The sequence below is a fragment of the Mus musculus genome, chromosome 5, assembly GCF_000001635.26.
Source record: "Mus musculus strain C57BL/6J chromosome 5, GRCm38.p6 C57BL/6J".
NCBI classification, from domain to species: Eukaryota; Metazoa; Chordata; class Mammalia; order Rodentia; family Muridae; genus Mus; species Mus musculus.
The window spans coordinates 133,035,480-133,048,685 of record NC_000071.6 but is presented as its reverse complement, the minus strand read 5'-3'; positions in this window follow the sequence as shown (position 1 = coordinate 133,048,685).

Sequence of the window (13,206 nt, the reverse complement as noted above, 5' to 3'; positions counted from 1 at the left end):
AAGATGCTGAATGTACAGAGATGAGACTGGATGATAGATGCCCTATTAGAGCAAGATGAGGACTATTAACCAAACTGTAGTTACCCACTACCTCCCCAGCAAGAGGATCTTGGTACAGCATTGCTTTTACATTTAAATTGTGTATGTGTGTATGTGTATGTGTGTGTATGTGTATGTGTGTGTGTGTGTCTATGTGTGTCTGTGTGTGTTTGTGTGTGTTGGTAATATGGGGCAGTCAAGGTACTTGGGCTATATATGGAAGACAACCTGTGGAAGTGTTTTCTCTCATTCTATCATGTAGACTCTGTGGACAGAAAGTCATTAAACTCAGAGTAAACACCTTTATCTGCTGTCACTGTGTCGCTGGTCCTCACTTTTTATGTTGTAGATAGTACAATAGTTCATATGGGTTGGTTGGCAACTTCACGAGGTTTAAAATCACCATGGAAATGAGCTTCAGGGAAGGTCTATGAGAGGATTTCTAGACTGGGATAACTGAAGAGGACAGAACCATGCTGAGTGTGGGTGTCCCCATCTCATAGGCTGGGGTCCTCAACGGAATAAAACGGAGAAAATAAGCTGAGCACTATATCCATCTCTCTCTTCTTAGATGGCTATGGATGGAACATGGCCGGCGATCTCATGATCCTGTGACTATGCCATCCCCACCGTCATAGAGCTTCAAAGTTTCAGAATGAACTCTTCACCCTTAAGTTGTTTCTTGTTGGGTCTCTGCTCACAGCACTGAGAGCAGTAACCAATATGGATATGAGAACAAACATCCCAAGGAAGGTTGGGAACTCTATGGTCTCTGTGGTTAAGCCGCAGAAGTTGTACGGCATCTCCTCCATTGCAGGTTTCGGGTTGAAGCAGTCCTAGTCAAGTGAGCCTGTTCATACTCAAAAGGCAGGACAGGAGAGTCTAATTCCTAATAGTGGTGTTAAAATTTTAAATCTATTTTGAAAACCTTTTTTTACAAGCCTGGTAGAGAACACATTGCAAGAATGGGTTGTGTGCCGAATCTGAGTCATGTCCATCTGTACCATAAAAATATCTGAAAGTAGGTTCTGAAGAGATGACTCATTGGTAAGATGACTCTATAAGAGAACCGGAGTTCAGTTCCTAGTGCCCAGATCCAGTGGTTCACAATCACCTGTAACTTCAACTCCAGGAATCTAATGCCTTCTAGCCTCTATAGGTACACACACACACACACACACACACACACACACACACACACACACACACCACATTTAAAAAAATAAATCTTTAAAAAGGGCAACTTAAAGGAGAAAGGATTTCCACGGCTTACAGTTTGAAGGGATACAGTTCATTGTGGGAAGGCACTGTTGCAAAGCATGAAGCTGCTGGTCTCATTGTGTCTGCAGCCAGAAGCAGGACATATACAGGAAATGGGAGAGAGTAGGGGCCTCCTCCAGCAAGACCCCACCTCCTTAAGATTACACAGCCTTCTAAAACATTGATACCAGTTGAAGGCCAAGTGTTTAAATAAAATAAGCCTATGGGGACATTTTCCATTTCAAACACCAATACTGGACAATCAGAGGTAATGGAGTACCAGCTGACACAAACAGTTCTCCCTGTGCTAGCTCATGTCACCTCTTTTTATCTTGGCAGGTAGCCTAAGGCCAACTCCAAATGTCACTTTGCTGAATGTCATGCAATCTGTCAAAAGAACTATAAAGGCTTAGACCAACATGAATATTGCCTTCCTGGTCACTTCCCTTGCAAGGAGTATACATGGATTCCTGACATATCAAAGTTGTCTCTTATAGAAGATGTATGAAAGGTTGAATTTAGACATATTGACAGCTAGATCGAACCTCACTTTATCTATTTGAAAGTACTCTACTTTCAAAAGTACTGAGTCACATTCCCAGGTCCTCACTGGAGGATTCTAGGCAAGTACCCTACTGCTGAGCCAAACACCCAGTTCCTCACTGGAGAATTCTAGGGAGGTGCTCTACCACTGAGCCACTGCCGCCCCCCCCCAGCCCCTCACTGGGAGATTCTAGGCAGTGGCTCTACCACTGAGCCATACTCCTGGCTTCACACTGGGGAATTCTAGGCAGGGGAATCTACCACTGAATCACACTCCCAGGTCCTCACTGCTGGATTCTAGGCAAGTACTCTACTGCTGAGCCATATCCCAGTGGGGCATTCTAGACAGGTGCTCTATCACTAAACCATGCTGCCAGGCCCTTATTGGGGGATTCTATGCAGAATTCTAATGTTAAACCATTTAAATGGTTTACACTGATCTATGTTTTCAGCCCTCTTTTTTATTTTTATTTATTTATTTTTGCTTTGAGCTATTTTCTCACTTAGACTCCCAGCCTCTCCCAAACCTTTCTCTGTAACTCCGGCTAGCCTTGAATTTGCAGTATCCTTTCTTTCCCATCCTGTGTAATCGAGATGGCAGGCCTCCACTACCACCTCTGGCTGCAGTCTTTCTCATAGAGCTCCAAACCTTTAGATCATGCATACCACACCCAACCCCTTAATCTTTCAAGCTGGCATGGACAGATGTGACTATGAGAGTTGGTACTCAAGTAGATATTCACTGTGGCCCGACCACTCTTGAGAGAAACTGAAGCTTGGAGGGGAACTTAGGGGGAGTCCCGATGAATAAACAAGTCACTCAGAGGAAGCTGTGTGTTTCATTCTGACCACATTCACAAAGCTTGGAGAGAGGTTGGCGCAGAGGCAAAACTGGCAGCTGTTTTTCTCAAAATTAATTTCTATCCCTACAGTGATCAGTTCTGGTTAAGTGAGAGAATCAAATTATGTAAGTTACTTCTGCTGGGAAGGTCTGCTGCTCAGAATCTCGATGAAAAAATAACACAGTGCTGCTATTTAATTTTAAAACCCCGTCCGCTTCACTTACAATTCGTAACGATTCTGCCTCCAGCTCATGCGGTATTCATGGATCTCGGAAGAAAAAAAAAACTTTGAAAGCAGATATGATTCATGCTTGGGACCCCACAGAGAGGCAATCTAGGAGCCTCTTTCTCCACGGGGAGAGTGGAGAAAAAGGATGGAGTCCTATAGTCTGGAGTCCCAACTTTCTGCTCCACATACATCAACACTCAGCTTGTAGTTATTTCAGGCTTGGCACCAAATCTGGGCAGACTAATCTATAACACAGACAGGCACCATGATGATAGTGAGGGCAGAAGAGAGATAAGGAGCTATGGTTTACTTACATTAAAGAACAAGAGTATCCAACCATTTCTTCTAGGGAGGGGATGCTTCTAGTGTTACCAGAAACCTGGACAGCAGATGACAGCCTTCTTTCTTAATCTCTCTTTCTTTCTCTGTCTCTCTCTCTCTCTTTGTCTCTCTCTCTCTCTCTCTCTCTCTCTCTCTCTCTCTCTCTCTCTCTCTGCTTTATTCCAGCCTCCCCTCTTTCTGTTTCAGTGTCCTCTCAGATCTGAGCCCCTCCTTCTTTATGCAGTAGTAGTCAGATGCAGGGTGCTATGTAGTTCCCCAACTACCTGCTATGGGGACAGCCCAGACTGTGACTCCACCATTATCGCCATGGTACTCACAGAAGAACACTAAGAGGCCACAGCAATCATTGCAGTAACTCTAATTACAGTGTGCTAAGTGGGCCACCTTCAAGCATGAGGCCTGCTGCCATTTCCCTGGGATGACAGAAGTCTCTGCACTTGCCCTGCCCCAGCTCTTCTTACCTCATTCTGAGTTTTATGCCCCCATCCTTACACCAGCCAGGGAAAAATTGCAAAAACATCTAATACCATATGTGATCCCCATTGCCTGTTTACACAGATGCTCTTGACCAAGACTCTGAATCTTAGGCTATGTGGTTCCCTGAAACACCTCAGCCCACAGAACATGTAAATTTTCTAAGTACATACACATGTATCAAGTGGTTTCATCTCTCTGCTTGTCTTTTCAGAGAACTTTCTTTTTCTAAAAAATGATAACATTGCTATCTAAAAGAGGAAAGGAAGTAATTTGTTACATTTTCTGTTGTGTCTCTATAACCTTGGGAAAGGTGATCTAATAGGTGTGTGTGTGTGTGTGTGTGTGACTTCTGTGATCCCTGCGCTTAGGAGGTAGAGCCAAGAGCATAAGAGGTTCAAGGCCAACCAAGGCTACATAGTGAGTTCAAGGGCAGCCTGGGGGCAGAGACCTGGACTACAGATACTGCCTTGAAAAGATAAAAAACAAGGAGAGAGGAAGGGATTGAGGAATGGAGGCAGGGAGGGAAGGCAAGAAGGCACACTGAAACTGGTTAAAGAACCCAGTTGATAAGAGCAAACTCTATGAAGGCTGAGCAAAATAATTCACAGAAACTCACCAACAGTTAGGTCTCACCATTTAAAAGCTGTTGATTAATCTTTTCCTTGTGTTGATACATACAGATGAAACCCAAGGACTTTCACACGCAGGCAACAGCTCTACCACTGAGCCACACCTGCTAACTTGATTTTTGTGCTCCTTAATATTTTTTTAAAATTATACACAAGGTATTGCAAATTTTTATGGCATTTTAAACAGTGTTTTAATGATTACTTTCATCTCCCTGGCATCTGTGCTGCCCTGGATTCTCCCATTGCATGTTTCTTATCCTATCACTTAACATGTAGTTTATAATATATACATATATGTGTGTACATATAAATATATATTTATGTATATGTATATATATGTGTGTATATATATATATATATACATATATATACATACACATATATGTGTGTCACACACATATACACACACATGGGTAAATGTAAGTAAAAGCTAAGAAGTAGGAAGAGGATGAAGAGAAGGCACTGGAAGAGGAAGGGAGCTAATTTGTAACTACATCCTCAGGAGAGTTCATTTATTTCCAAGAGAGGTAATCCAGTCTCAAAGGAAGCTGTCAATCACTTCTTGAGGGTGGAGTGTCCCCAAACTAAATATCTCTTAAGGTTCCCACTATCTTTAAACACCATGGCATTGAGTGTTTGAGCCTTGATATGTTCCTCAGTGAGGACATGAAATATTAAATATTTATAAAATAGCACCACTTCCTTATACACAAGCTCAGCCTCTCTTTGTTTTCTCCCTCTCTCCTTCTTTCTCTTTTCTGCTCTCTTTCTCCCCCCTCTTCTTCTTTGTCTGCCTCTCTGTGTCTCTGTCTCTCTTCCTCTCTCTGTCTCTCTCTCTGTCTCTCTCTCTGTGTCTCTCTCTGTCTCTCTCTCTCTGTCTCTCTCTCTCTGTCTCTCTCTCTGTCTCTCTCTCTCTGTCTCTCTCTCTCTGTCTCTCTCTCTGTCTCTCTCTCTGTCTCTCTCTCTGTCTCTGTCTCTCTCTCTCTCTCTCTCTCTCTCTCTTCTTTTGCTTTGTACCAACAGCATCCTGTTTCAGTCACACATATACAGGAGACCTTGGTATCTCCCAGTATAAACTACTTCACTTTGTTTTCCTCTAAAATAGACTTGTTCTTGGCTCTTTTGATTTCACATGAGTTTTATGAAAAACACAACATATAAAGCTTTTCAAATTCCACAAACCTAGCCTTTTAAGGTTTTGATTGGAGTTGTTGTGGGTTATATATTTTATCTAATACTTCCAGAATCTACTTTAGTATTACTGGCAAAAAAAAAAAAAAAAAAAAAAAGGTTTGCTTTCATTTGTTGAGGTAAATCTCCTCCCAAATATGCCCTGGCAATGAAAACACAACACAGTTAATATGATTTTATGCTGTGCCCTTAGATTGGGCAGATCTATCTCTACACTACCATCTTCTAAGACCCCTTAGAACTTGCAGTTTCTCCAGGCCAGTTCCACTTTTCTTCTTCCTCCTCCTCTGTGTCCTCTCCTTTTTCCATTTTCTCCTTCTTCTCTCCCCCACCTTCTGCTCCACCTTCCCTTTTATCAGCCCAATCATTGGCTCTCCTTTATTTTACAAATTAAGGTGGGAAGCAAGTTTACAGGAAATCACCTGAGTGCTGACTCATTCCTTGTTCAAAGCCACTCACAGGAGAACAGAATTAACATCAAATATAATTAGCCCTAGGGCTATCCACAACATTAGTTTTAATTATGTGTCTCTGTGTGTGTGTGTGTGTATTTGTGTGTGTGTGTGTGTGTGTGTGTGTGTGTGTGTGTGTGTGTGTGTGGCTATGTGCACATGAGTGCAGATGCCCTTGGAGGCCAGAAGAGGGCATCAGATACTTCTGGAGCTAGAGTTACAAGTTGTTGTGAGCCACCTGATGTGGATGCTAGCCACTAAACTCAGGTCCTCTGCAAGAGTGCTACTCTTAACCACTGAGCCATCTTTCTAGCCCACTTACTTTCTGCTGTTAGTTTCGGGAGGCTAAGGACAGAGTCTTTTCCCTGTGTACTCCAGACTAGTCTGAACTCTCAATCCTCCTTGCTCCAGCCTCTTGAGTAGCAGGATTACAGGAATGTAGCAAGATGCTTGGGCCTCTATTGTTTATTATTATTGGCATGTCATCTGGATTTTGTGTGTGTGTGTGTGTGCATGTGTGCATGTGAGTGCTCACATGTGTTTGGGCACAGATGTATGAGGGTACCTTGCACAAACATAATCTTCAATCATGCTCCACCTTACATATTGAGGCAGGATCTCTCACTTGAACCTAGAGCATGCAACTTCAGCTAACCAGCTTGCCTTCTCCATCTTCATCTACTTCCCAAGCACTGACTGGGATTATAGAAGAGCTACCACATCCACATGCCTTTCACATGGGGACAGGGGTCCACTTGTTCCTCATACTCATGTGGTGAGAGCGTTATGAACTGGGCCATCTTCCAGACCCATTTCTCTTCTCTTCTAAGACTATATGAAGTTGTAGCTTTCCTCTAAGCACGGTTTTAGCAGCATCCTGCAATTCTGTGATATTTCAATAGTCACATTCAATATCTTTTCATCCAAGGTATGTTTTTTTTTTCCAAGCAAGCATTTGTAAGTTAGAATGCTAATGTTTTCTATGAAGTGATATGGGGTAATTCTAAGGATATATTGCCAAGCTAGAAAAGCAAAATGTAAAATAGAATTTATAAAGCTACTTTTGATAGGAGAAAGAGGAGTACATAGAATCACAGTTACAGATGTATTTCTTACTCTCCGCAAAAGGAATAACTCAGGAGGATAAAGCAGAAACTAACACAATTGCTCACGTACGGAAGATGGATTAGTAGGCTGTGCGGGGACATGAAAAGGATAGATACTTCTTCAAGAATATTATTGGTACAGATTTTACTTTGGGAACATGGTAATGTTGTACTTATTCAAAAATAAAATGAAGCCAACAATGGTAGAAATAGAAGCATCTTCGAAGTGAACAACATCATAAAAAAAAATGTACACAGAAGGAGGCTGCCTAGATAGCTTAGCAGGTAAAGGCACTTGTCAAACATGTGACCTGAGCTGCACTCCCAGGATCCACATCTTAGAAGGAAAGAATGGACACCTAGAGTTACCCTCTGACCTCTACAAGTGCACTATCACCTATATGCACATGCACACACACACACACACACACACTCGTGCGTACACACGTAAACTCACAGACAAATGTAAGTTTTAATGTATGAGCACAGGAGGAAGAGACTGTATCCATCAATCTCATGTCCCTAACAGTTTACCACAGACCTGACCAAGTCTGAGGTCAGCCTGTATGTTGTCTCTTTCTCATCTAGGCACCAATCCCAACACATCAGTGTCACAGAACATGGCATCTGAGGGGAGGGGGGGAAAGTTGCCATCTTTATCAACTCAGCTGGGCCAACTTTACAGTAGACTGGTGACATTCCTTATAGAAGGGGAAGGGGTATTGAGCCCTCACTTGAGCATCTAGTCATACCCCCCCCCACACACACACACACATCAGTTGTATGCAGTTCTGTCCCAGTTGCACACAATGTGGTCTGGGAGGTATTAAGAGCACATAGGCTGAGGGAGGTTAATGGAAGAGGTTTCACCTGTGCAGCTCTGGGGAAGCTATCACACATGCTGAATAAGGATGTTGCAGGGTAGACATTTCTGGTCTCTGATGGTAACCTCTCACCAATACTCTGTAAACAAGTCCAATGAACTAACAGGTTCCCCAAGATGGACTTCAGTGGAATCATATCTGGGTTTGTCACTGGGAGTGAACATAATTTATATTTCCCCTGGGGAGGGAATTCTTGTAACATCCCTCATGACATCATTTAACCTGAGTCACTTCCAGAAAGCATTATTTTCAATGGCCCCTTTAAAGCCTTTGCCTTCAACATTTCCACAAAGAGAAGCCTTAGTCCACAAAAGTCATTTTTAAGCACTCGGCCTTTAGACCTCTATGGACGGAAGCAAACTGACTCAGCCTTTGCTCTGTAACCTAGGGAGATCAACTACCTTCTCTGTGCCTCGCCTTCACTATCTGTATAATATTATTGGTCACTGCACACATATAGGTAGCATGCATATGCATTTATTTACTTAATCCTGACTCCTGCTCTATAAGGTGTTGTCATAAAGTCTGTTCTAGACGGTTGTGGTGGCGCACTTGGGTAGGATTTGCTGAAGGAGGCAGAGGCAGGAGGATCACAAGTTCGAGGCCAGCCTGGCCTACACATTTTGATAAAGTCTGTTCTCTATATTAATGATCAGAAAGCTATAGAATGGATAGCTAGGAAATTTTCCCCAATCCATACATTTTTTTTAACATAAGAAGTGCTTAAAACTAGATGTGAGGTAATAAAATCTGCTGTCATGTATATGTGTGTGAGGGGTTGTGTTAATGTGTATATATGTATGTATATATACATATATATGTGTGTGTTATATATTCTTACACATTTTACATGTGATATGTTGTTTATTATATGTTTTATATTTATGAATTATGGATATGTGTTAGATCTATGGTATATGTTTCATATGTTACATATTTATGTGTTTATGTAAATATATTCAGATGTGTTAATACATTTTATGTATCATCATATACAATGTATATATATATTCAACTGTATATAATATATTCATGTACATGTGACTGTGCTTCTAACAGGTGGGAGTTTATCTAAAGACCTTTGGTTGTATTGGAAGGTATATAACTCTCTCTTGCTTAAGTTTTAAGTTTGAAGTTTGAAGCGTTGGCCAGTCTACATTGAAGAGACTTAGCTACCACCAGAAAGCATGAAATATTCATCCAACAGTCTGTATTTCCATGTCTCAGTAGATGTGGGTACATTTGCAGCTTCCACAGACCCTGAGCAGTGGTCCTCATTTAACCAGGCCACTGAGTTGTGGAATGGGTTAGTGCTGATGAGGTAAGCTGTGTTAAGCATAGATGACCAGTCAGGAAATTTGCTGAGTTGAGATGGATTAATGTAAGCTGCTACTACTTAATTTTTAAGAATTCCTTCCCTAATAATAACATGGAAGAATAGACACAATTTTAAATTGTTTGGTAATAAAATTAGTTTTAATGCAAGAGAGAAGGGGTGTTGATGTACAGCTATGGGTGTGCACATTTCCATGTGCACAGTGGAGACTAAAAGAGGAAGTCGGGTGTTCTGCTCTAACACTCTGTCTTTTTCCCTTCGAGTATGGCTTCCCAGTGAACCTAGAGTTAGACTCCAGGCCAACATGCTCCAGCAATCCTCCTGTCTCAACTCCCCACAGCCCTGGGGTTTAAGGTGCAAATGCAGCTACATTTGTCTTTTTGCATGGGTGTTGGGATCAGAACTCTGATTCTCATGTTTGCACTACAAGCACTCTTATCTACTGAGCCATCTCTCCAGCCCATGGATAACTCTCCCTACCCCCTCCATATGGAAATAGGAGAAGTCTTGTAGAATTTTCTCTGAATAGGCTGTAACTGGCTGGCCTGTCAGCTTTCACTACCATAACCTTGATCCAACTCTAAAACTCTGGCAAGCGAGAAGATACTGTCATGAGAGACATTTAGTGCTTTTTTCAGTTGTTTGAAAATAAATCCCGACCTTGTGGAAGATTCAGATGTGCCTGTTTCTGACACAGCATGCTCAGGGCACTGATTCACAGAGTTCCACAAAAGAACAACAAACCATTTACATCTTGAGAGAAGGCATCTATATTACATGTAAGCACTCATTAGCTAAGTAATTCAAATATGCCACAAGTGTAAAAATCATTCACAATATCTAGCATATGGCCTTATCGCTCTCTCTACAGGGAATTGGTTCCAGGATCCTCCCATAAGATGCCAAAATCCAAGGATGCTCAAATTTTAAGACTATCAGACTATCGCTTTTTTTTCTTTTTCTTTTTTTTTTTTAACTCACAAAATTGATATGTTTAACACTTATGAAAGATTTGGAGCTGCAGTTGAATCCAAGACAAATACACAAAATGACCAAGGAATTTGGCTCAGCTGGTGAGAGTGTTTGTTGTCTAAGCAGAAACACCTGAGTTCAAATACCCAGCACCCACATAAAAAGTCCAGCATGTTTGTGCATGTGCCTATAACACCAAGGCTGTAGAAGGTGGAAACCAAGGGGTGACTGGGGTTTTCTGGTCACCAGCTTAGCTCTAGGCTCAGTGAGAAACCCAGTCTGAATGGTCTAAAATCATGATATAGAACAGGATATCCAATGTTCTCCCCTGGCTTCTATACACACAGAGCATGCATCTTCATATACACATATACACACACCACACACTCATATATATATATATATATACTCATGCACATACAATTTTAAAAATTGTATGAGAGAGAGGGATACAAAGAGAGAGTGAGCTACTAATATGCACATGGGTGTGAGGCCACCCACTAGAGCATGTCAACCTACCAGGGTCCACATCATTAAAGAAAACTGACTCTTCTTCCTCTACCAGCCATCATTGAGGTCTCCAGCTAGGGATAAGAACTCATGTGCCCCTCCCTTAACCATGCTGGAATGTTGACTGGCTTGATATAATGGACTGATAGATGATGGATGCATAGACAGACACACACACATACGTAGATGATTGATAGAAGATGAATAGATAAATGATATATACATGCATAGATGATCGATAGAGGATACATGGAAGAAAAATAGATAGATAGATGATAGATACATAGATAAGATATAAATGCATATAGAAAGGATACCTATCAAAGGAATGGGCCTACAAGCAAATAACTTCATTTAGCTCAGAATGAATGGGGATCTCAGGTCCTACCTTTCCTCTTTCATAACAGAAGTTCCCAATTTCCTTGTAAGAGAGAATGGTGACACCTGATAGGGTGGGTTTATAGACCTAAGTACTCACATTTGTGTGATTTTTTTCCCAGATCTTTCTGTATCCTAGATAGCCATCTAGGTGGCGTTGCCCCCAAGCACACAAACTGAGATAACAACAACCCATCTAACCCAGGTAGGCTCTTTCTTAGTTTGCAGGCATTTTCATCAGAAACATAAGCACACACATGTTACTCTGGGCAGGAAGGCTGTAGCTGCTGACTGGAGTACTCATTACTAGGCTGTCAGTTGCTATTGCTAGCAAAGGGAACAGGCACAAGTTTAGACGTAGTGTTCCAGCTCTGAGGGGCCCCTGTGGGGATTCTCAATCCCTTCGCAACTCAGCTTTCTCATCTCTGCAATGGATGTAATAAACCCAATACTGCAGTTTTGTGTTACTAGTAAACAATCATAAGTACATATGGCCACTGTCTGACACCAAAGCAATCCACAAACACCAGATTATAGCTACCAGGTTAAGATTCATAAGTTACTGGGCAAGAAAATTCATTCTAAGTGAGTGTGACTGCATATGCCTGTAATCTTAGCACTTGGGAGGCTGAGACAGGGTGGATCACTGCAAGTTTGAGGCCTCTTGAGATATATAGAAAATTCAAGGCCAGCCTGAGCTACAGTGTGAGCACAAGGAAGAAGGAGAGAAGGGAGGGAGAAGGGATGAGGGGGAGGAAGGAGGAGGGAAGGGAGTAGGAAAGGGAGGAAGAGGGGAGAAGGAGGGAAAGGAGGGAGGGGAAAGAGGATGGGGAAGGCATAGAATGAGGAAAGTAAAGAAAAAAAGAAAACATAAAACTCTACATTAAAATGAATATGGCACATGCTATAAAAAGTTCCAGCGAGAAGGCAAACATTTCAGAAAATGAATGATTCTTTTGACCTCTTATTCAAAGCCAGCAGCCAGCTGCCACCTACATAGATGGTGGAATCCAAGGTGGTCTCTGTGACAGATTTGCTGACTAGAAGCTTTACTAGTCGCCGAGGAGATGGTTTAAGCAAGCCTGTGCCAGTATCTCTGATGGAAATTCCAATGAAGAGCTCAGGGCCTGTGGGGCTGCAGATCTGAAAAGCTAAGCTCGTTTGCTTAGACAGTGGATCTCTTATGCTCTCTTTAGCTTAGCATGTGCTTGCCCCCAGTGGAAAGCCTTCCTTTCTAGCTGTGGAGGATTCATTTTTGCATCTCCTTTGATTGCTGAGCACACACACACACACACACACACACACACACAAGCACACACATACACACATTTGCACACATGCATATGCACACTGTTTAAAGTGTTGCTTCTGCTCACATTCAGGAAATCAGAAAAAACAGTATATTAAAAAAGAAAGAGAGAGAGAGGGAGGGAGGGGGGAGGGAGGGAGGGAAGGACGGAAGGAAGGAAGGAAGGAAGGAAGGAAGGAAGGAAGGAAGGAAGGAAGGAAGGAAAAGAGAGAGAGAGAGAGGGAGGAAGGAAGGGAAAGGAGGGAGGAAGGGAGGGACAGAGGGATGAAGAAAGGAAACCCTCACTTAATAATGCATCACAAGACAAAATTCAAAACCAGGAGCTAACAGGAACGAAAAATCCAGCCATATCAGAGAGCACACTTACACTGCACCCCGAGAAAGGGAACCACCCAAGTTCACTGGTGAGGATTTCTAAACCAAAGGCACAGACAAGCCTTCTGATTTCCTTCCAGGCTACTCTGAATTTGTTCATACTCACAGTTCCCTGATGTGAGAGGTGTTTTGTTTTTACATTAATCTACTCATTTTGTTTTATGTGTATGTGTTTGAGAGTATGTGTGTGCAGCACAGGGGTGCAGGAGGTGCCCTAAGAAGCCATCAGAGGACATTAGACTCCCTACAACTGGAGGAGTTACAGGTCACTATGAATCTCCTAACATGAGTGCCAGGAATCCAACCTGGGTCCTCTGAAAGAGCAATAGGCT